This window comes from Narcine bancroftii, chromosome 11 (genome assembly GCF_036971445.1).
Source record: "Narcine bancroftii isolate sNarBan1 chromosome 11, sNarBan1.hap1, whole genome shotgun sequence".
NCBI classification, from domain to species: domain Eukaryota; kingdom Metazoa; phylum Chordata; class Chondrichthyes; order Torpediniformes; family Narcinidae; genus Narcine; species Narcine bancroftii.
The window spans coordinates 29,545,768-29,553,058 of NC_091479.1; the positions used below are offsets into that span (position 1 = coordinate 29,545,768).

The window sequence follows — 7,291 nt, forward strand, 5'->3', positions numbered from 1 at the left end:
TCCTACCCCTTCCCCATCCCCGCACCCCCTACCACTACCCCCTACCCTACCCCTTACCACAACCCCTACCCTTACCCCCTTCCACTACCCCCTTTCTCCTACCCCCTTCCCCTCCCCCTCCTTCCCCTAGGTTAGGGGTAGGAAGGGGAAAGGGTAGGGGGAGGGGAAGGGGAGGAGGAGAAAGGGAGGGGAAGGGGAGGGTTAGGGGAGGGGATGGGGGAGGGGAAGGGGAGGGGGAAAGGGGAAGGGAAGGGCGGAGGGGAAGAGGGAGGTGAAGAGTAGAGGGCTAGGGTTAGGGCATAGGTGTGAGGGCAGGGGAAGGGGAAGATGAGCGGGAGGGGGTTGGGATGGAGGAGGGGTAGAGGAGAAGAGGGGAAGTGGGTGAAGGGACATGGAAGAGGCAGGGAATGGGGTTGGCAGGGCCAGAGGGATACGACGGGGAGGGGTTCAGGCCATCATGATGTTGTCCGTCCTCTGATCAGCTGGGATGCGAGGTTCTTCTGGACTCGTGTCTTGTCTCTGAGATCGCTCCTTCTCCTGGGAAGAGAAATACGAGTGATAGAGATACTGTCTCTGAGGCCTGAACACAATGACTTTGGAGGGTCCCAACACTTCCCCCATCATCCCCCCTACCCCTGAACCCTCCCCTCCCTCACACCAGTACTCTCCATTTTTCTTGAATTCCTGTCCATATTAAAATCCTTTTCATGCCTTTTTTGGACAAGCCTCCGTTACTACCCCGACAATGCATTCCAGCCACCCACTACATTCTGTGTGAATAAAATGTACCCCTCACGTCTTGCCTAAATTTCCCTCAGCTCACCTTATTTAGACGTCCTCTGGTATTCTCGCCCCAGGAATGCACACAATATTCCAAGTGTGGTCTGACGAGAATTTTATACATCTGCAACGATACCTATCGGTTTTTGAACTCAATCCCCTGACTCCTGAAGGCCAGCACACAATACACCATCTTAAACTCCCTCTCAATTTGCACAGCAACCTTGAGTGATATATGGAGCAGGATCTAAATATTTCTCTGTCCTGCACACTGTTCATAATCCTGCCATTAACCAAGTGCTCTGCCTACACATTCTTGTAATCCGCATTCAATGAAGATATTGGTCTATATGAAGCTACTTTTAATGGGTCTCCAACCTTCTTTGGAATAACTGTTATTCGTGCCCTTGAAAATTACTCTGGAAATAAACCTGAACCAGTTGCTTATTTAAGTACATCTGATTTACAGGATTGAACTCCATCTGTCACTTCTCTGCAAACTGGATGACCTATGACAACCTTCTACACTGTCTACAACATCTCTACCTCTGTGTCATCCCCTGACGTACCCACCCTCCCACTCCCATCATCATTCATAAAAATCACAAAGAGCAGGGATCCCAGAGCAGATCCCTTTGGAGCGCCACTAGTCATTGTTCCATCTACTACTACCCTCTGTTTTCTGCAGACAAGCCAATTCTGAATCTACACAGCCAAGGCTCCATGGATCCCATGCCTCCAGACATTGTGAATGAGGCCTCCGTGGGGACCTTGTCAAGCACCTTACTAAAATCCTCGTGCAGCACATACAGACCTTGACCTTCATCTATTTCCTTTGACACCTCCTCGAAAAACTCAATTTGACTCGTGAAGCAGGACCTGCTCCTCACAAAACTATCCATGAGTTTGCCCAGCATGTTTGGGCATTGCTCTCGGCCCAAGAATCTGCAGACTTCCTGGCCAGTCCCTCCCTTACCCCTTCCCTGAGCTTCCGCATCCATTAGAACATCAAGCATTGCTGCCTTGTACAGGCCCTTTGGCCCATAAAGGCTGTACTGACCTTTGTAAATGTTCTCCACAACCTTTACCTGTACCACACCCATAGGAACATAGGAAGTGGGAACAGGAGTAGGACAAAAATGGCCTATCGAGCCTACTCCGCCATTCAATACGATCATGGCTGATCTAATTTATGACCAAACTCGACCTACCCTGCCTTCTCGCCATATCCCCAAATTCCTCTATCATGTAAAAATTCTGTTCCCTTACATCCACATGCTCGTCTCAGAGACTTTTATATGTACCTATTCTACCAACCGCTACCACTTTCTCCGGTGATGCATTCAAAGCTCTCACAACTGTCTGCATAAAAAAAATCTCCCCTCACCTGAAGCGGATGCTCTCTGAGATTTGCACCTGACACTTTAGGAAAGGTTTCTGGCTGTTCATTCCATCTAAGCCCCCCACAATCTTATTTAGAATAAGTTATTAAGCTGTGGAAGGGGCAAGTTGGGAGAGGGAGGAGGGGAGAGAGCTGGTGGGGGAGGGGTGAGAGCTGGTGGGGAGGGGACAAGGCCGTGTTGGGGAGAGGGATCAGGACCGCATTGAGGTGGTGAACGGACAGACAGGGGTGGATCTACCTGCCGAAATAAAGGAGCAATAAGAATCTACCAGCATCTTCTGGGGCTTGATATCTCAATGGAAAACCCCCTGAGGATGGAAGTAGGCCATGCTCTGCTACAGCTGGTACATGAACATCTGGCAACACAACGATATAACATGACCCACTCTGCCTCCACACTGGCCGGGTCTATATCCTGAGGGTAAGGGGAGGTGGGTGACGGGCCCCTCCCTGCCAATCAACATCCATCCTCATCATCCTCTCCACCCCTCTCCCCTCACTACCCTTTCTCTCCTCACCAATACCCATTGAGACCCTCATGCTCCCTTCATCGATATCCAGTCCCCAGCGAGACTCAGCCAGTAAACTCCTTCATATCCTCCAACCCCACCATCCAAGCTTGCCCCAGTGGACAACTTGACCACCCAGACCCACAACCACCTTGATGTAGATCATGGGAATGGGCTGCTTGGCCTTGTTTAAGTGCTGGACCATGCAGTGAACCGTCTCGGGAACATAGTCCAGACCCAGATTCAAATAAACCTCCTCTTTCTCTTGGACACAATACAAACATGTCAGCTTGATTTACCCTCCAACATCCTGTGCCTCTCCCAACTGGAGTGCCAGCCCCTCCTGCTCTCTGTAGGCCTGATGCCCCCACTGTTCAACACAACATGGCATGAATCCAACGGCTCAGCGAGCAGAGCGTCAACAGGCCGTAGTGGACCCATCCGCTGCCCGATTATTCGGCTTCTGGTGAGACTGCACAAAATGTGCAGCTCTGACCGCCCTCCCTCGTGAGGCAAGGATTCACCGGGAGAGAAAAACCATTGACGTTTCAAGATGAGAAATGTTTGCAGCCAGGTGTTGGCTGGGGTCGTACATGTGGAGGCTGAGTTGTTGGGACGATTCAGAGCAGGCGTTGATTGGGAAGGGCACCAAAAGGTTCTGGGGAAATGAGTTATGGGGGAAAATACATTCGTGAAATGATTTGGGGAAACAGACTGGAGGGGCTGAGTGGCCGAATTTGGCGACCTTGTCTTGTGGTCTTGGCTGCTGCTGTCTGGAGTTGAAATGGCAAGAGGTCATGAGTTAATGGGTGAGGAGCAGGGCAGCCAGCGTCAAGGAGTCGGCACTGGTCAGAGGGGCAGGATGGAGGCAACAGAGAGGCTGCAGCAAGACAGATCGATTGAAGGAATGGGGAAGGTAGCAGCAAATGAAATGTATCAGAGTGGGGGTGGGGTGGGTGCATGTGGATCTTACCTTGACTACAGAGGAGTAGAAGTTGAGAAGAGGGACGATGATGGTGTCATCCAACTTTCGCACGATCTGCAATTTGCGGTTCTATGGCGAGAGAGGAACATCAGCAAGGCTGGGCGATGGGTCGGGGCCCTGAGGGACGACTTGTCCAAGTTGAGGGGGGAGGCGGGGAGGAGATTCGTCAAGTGGTCAGAGGTGGGGAACTCCTAGGGAGGCCATAGTGGGGGACTCGTCGAGAGTCGTTGGGGGGGACTTTTCGTGTCGCTGGAGCGGGGACTCGTCAGGGGGTTCAATGAAGTATCATTTCAGTTTTTATGATTGTTTTCCCAGCTTCTACTAAACAATGAATTTGCAGAAAATCTCTGATATTTGCCAGGGGTGTGTGTGTGTGTGTGTGTGTGCGTGTGTGTGTGTGTATGTGTGTGTGTGTGTGTGTGTGTGTGTGTGTGTATGTGTGTGTGTGTGTGTGTGTGTGTGTGTGTGTGTGTGTGTGTGTGTGTGTGTGGGGTGGGGGGTTGTGTGTGGGGATGGGGGGACTGTTGTTGGTTTGTGTGACTTTCTCTGTTTCCAAACCCCATGGCTGCCTTGGTCTCTGTCAGATGCTCCTCTTTCCACCCACCCTTCAAAAATGTGTTTGGGGTGTTGTTTGTCAATTGGGTGTAATTGTGTGAAACGGGTCATGTGTCGCAAGGGCCTGTGAACATGCTGTAGGCCTAAAGTTAAATATCAGGGTGTTCCATTTCCACACAACTGCTCCTGCCCCTCACCTTGAATCTCTTGTCCTACAAGATCTTCTTGATGGCAATCAGCTCTCCGGAGTCCACCAGCCTTGCCTGGTGCACCACACCGAAAGATCCATTGTCGATGATTTTATCATCTGTGCACGACACCACCTTGGAGACGTTGGGTCCATGACACGGTGTGGCCACCTCTGTTGTGACCTTATTGCCATGTCCTCTGGGGCAGAAGCAGCAGCATTTACACACCCAGAGGGTACACAACAGGTCATTTATCCCAACCCAGCCTTGCTGTCCAAGTTAGTCTCTACCCCTCCCTCTAACTCCCTTCCAAGGGTCACCTAAATGTCAGAATTGATCCTCTGGTGGTTCGTTCCAGCCTCTCAGTAGAAATATTGCCACCCCAGGTCCCTCTTTGATCACTCTCCTCAGACTGAAGCCAGTTCCGCAGACGTTCACTTTGTCTACAACCCTCCCTCCCTGAGAGGATCGGGTCATCCTTGACCTTCAGCACGTCCCGGGGAGATGAACCACTCTGAACGCTACCACAGGTTTAGCAGAAGCCCTCCACATTCCCAGAAGCTCAGCAACACCGTGATCTTCCATGATGCAAGCGAGACCCCGTCGCCTGAGGGAGCAGGTGGTGCGGAGAGACCCCCACGCTTCATCGCTCAACTCTGCTGGGTCCGCCGCAGCAGAAACACTTTCTAACACCTTGATCCAGGTCCACTGGGGGAAAGAATCCTATCCCGGTTGGGGGGGTGTGGGGGTGTATGCAAGGGTGGAAGGGATCTTGTAACCCGGGGGGGGGGGTGGGTGGAGGAGCAGTCCTGTCTCTCAGTGGACAGATCCCATTCCAGGTGGAGGGGGAGCTCTGTCCCATATCTGTTGAAAGGTCTACCTTCCATCCCCCTCGCAACTTCTCTTCTCCCTCAGACACCTCACACTCTCCGCTTCCCCGATTCCTCTACCACAATCTCATCCCCCACCTAACACCACCCCCATGGTTTCCCCAGTGCCTTCCGTCCCCTCGCACCCCATCCTCCCAGCTCAACCCTATGTCCCCTACCTCTGATCCAATCTCCCTTGACATTAGCCTGTGGTGCAACCCCGTTCCTTCATTCTCCCCTCCACTCCTACAGACCCTACCCCTGTATTCCCTCACATGCCATTGTTCTCCCCTCCCCAGTCCCCCCAGCTGCCTCATAAAGTGCCCTGCACTCAGGATGGGGAGAGGGGAAATTAAATGCAGCCTCCATTCTCTCTGCCCACACTGGGTGAAGGATGGTGCCAGAGGAGGCTCTGTCCCAGTCGGGGAGCCTGTAACAGGCTCTTTACCTCACCCATGGGTGCAGGGTGCTTCCAAACACAACCCTGTTGATCAGAGGGTCCCTGGGATGAGACAGTGTTCTACTCCGACATGCGGGCCAGAATCCCCTTCCAGGAGATGCATCTTTCTCGTGTTGCTGTGCCATGGCACAACTCAGCTATGGCTGCCCCATGCAGTGACATCATCACCCCCTCTGTGTCATCATCTCCCCCCTCTGTGACACCTCCCCTCTCTGTGACACCACTAGTGTAATGGGCAGGGACATCCAACCATTTAAATCCTCCTCAATTTCCCCAAGCAAGGGGAGAATAATTCAGCTGGTCTAAATTACTCGTTGTTATCTATTCTAACTCCTAGATATTTGATCCCATTTTGCCTCCACATTTGTTGACTATTTTCTTGACATTGGCTCTAATCCCCCTTCCTAAGTGACATGATTTTGCACATATCCCAAAAGAACTTATACCCAGTGATCTCCCCATAGTCCTCCAGGGTGGTGCACAACTTGGGCAATGAGTGTGTTGGGTCTGTCAGATATATCAGAACAACTTCTGCAAATAAATTGATTTCATGCTCTTCCTGGCCTGTTCTGAAACCTTTAATGCCTGAATCCTGGCAAATGGCCTCAGCTAATCGCTCCATGGCCAGTACAAACTCACTCACTGGGGGAGTGGGGGGGAGTCAGACCTTGATTGGCATGCCTGTTGGCTACCTCTGTCCCTCTCATCTCGACAACTGTGGCTCAGGTTGGGGGAGTCTGTGCTGCCTCCTGCAGTGCACAGCAGCACTGCTGGACCACCGTTATCTCCTTATTTTCCTGGGCCCTCTCCAAATCTTTCCTTTCTATGATCTCACATTGGTTTCTCAGGAGAAACACTGGCAGCCAAAAGGCACCCTCTGATTCCCCTTAGATTTTGGGAACCCCAACTTCTTGAAGTGGGACAACACGTGGTGATCTATTTTCTCAAGATGTGGATCCAGGAGCTTGGACCAGTCTACCAGTTTGCCGTGGTCCGCCAGCATGCTTGCCAAGCTCCCCAACCCTGCACTCTCGTCAGTCCACCCGCAGATCTTGTTCTCCCTGCCTGCACTAGATTTCCTGTCCCGATTCCAAAGCATCTCCACTGCAGCTGTTTTCAGTCGGAACTCGAAGGACCCTGCTCACTGCACCAATTATTATGTGTGTGAAACTGATTCGAGGGTTCCCAAGGGTGGCGAATTTGAACACAGTTGTCTTTTATTGACACATGTAGTGAAGTTGCACGAGGCGTAAAAGACACACACAGACACAACCTCGGCGGATTAATCGATACACTTGCAACCACTCATGGATAGAAGACTTGACAATTAACTTTTCACATACGATACCTTGAACAGGTCATTCATTCACTCATTGATCTTGGATGCCTGTGGGTGGTAGGGGATATGCAGGTGGCCCCAAATACTTGGCATCACCACCCATTGCTGGTCAGACATTACCCGATAGGGTATTCCACATATGGAGCACGCTTAAATGGTGCTTGGTCGGCCCGCTGGCAGGACATCCGAGTATGTGCTGACCAT

The 7,291-nt window shown here is 51.7% G+C and overlaps 1 long non-coding RNA gene across 3 annotated transcripts; it reads right to left on the reverse strand.

Annotated features, from left to right (window-relative positions):
* Positions 1 to 20: 20 nt before the first annotated feature.
* On the reverse strand, positions 21 to 5,864 carry LOC138746353 (uncharacterized). 3 transcript variants are annotated; one of them, XR_011346893.1, is made up of 4 exons: positions 5,742 to 5,864; positions 4,429 to 4,618; positions 3,665 to 3,745; positions 21 to 537 (listed from the first exon to the last, which is right to left on the reverse strand). It is a non-coding gene; the product is annotated as an uncharacterized lncRNA (long non-coding RNA). The 3 variants fall into 3 exon arrangements; XR_011346891.1 differs by having other exon boundaries at positions 5,737 to 5,864; XR_011346892.1 differs by lacking the exon at positions 21 to 537 and having other exon boundaries at positions 1,427 to 3,745; positions 5,737 to 5,864.
* Between the last annotated feature and the right edge of the window lie 1,427 nt (positions 5,865 to 7,291).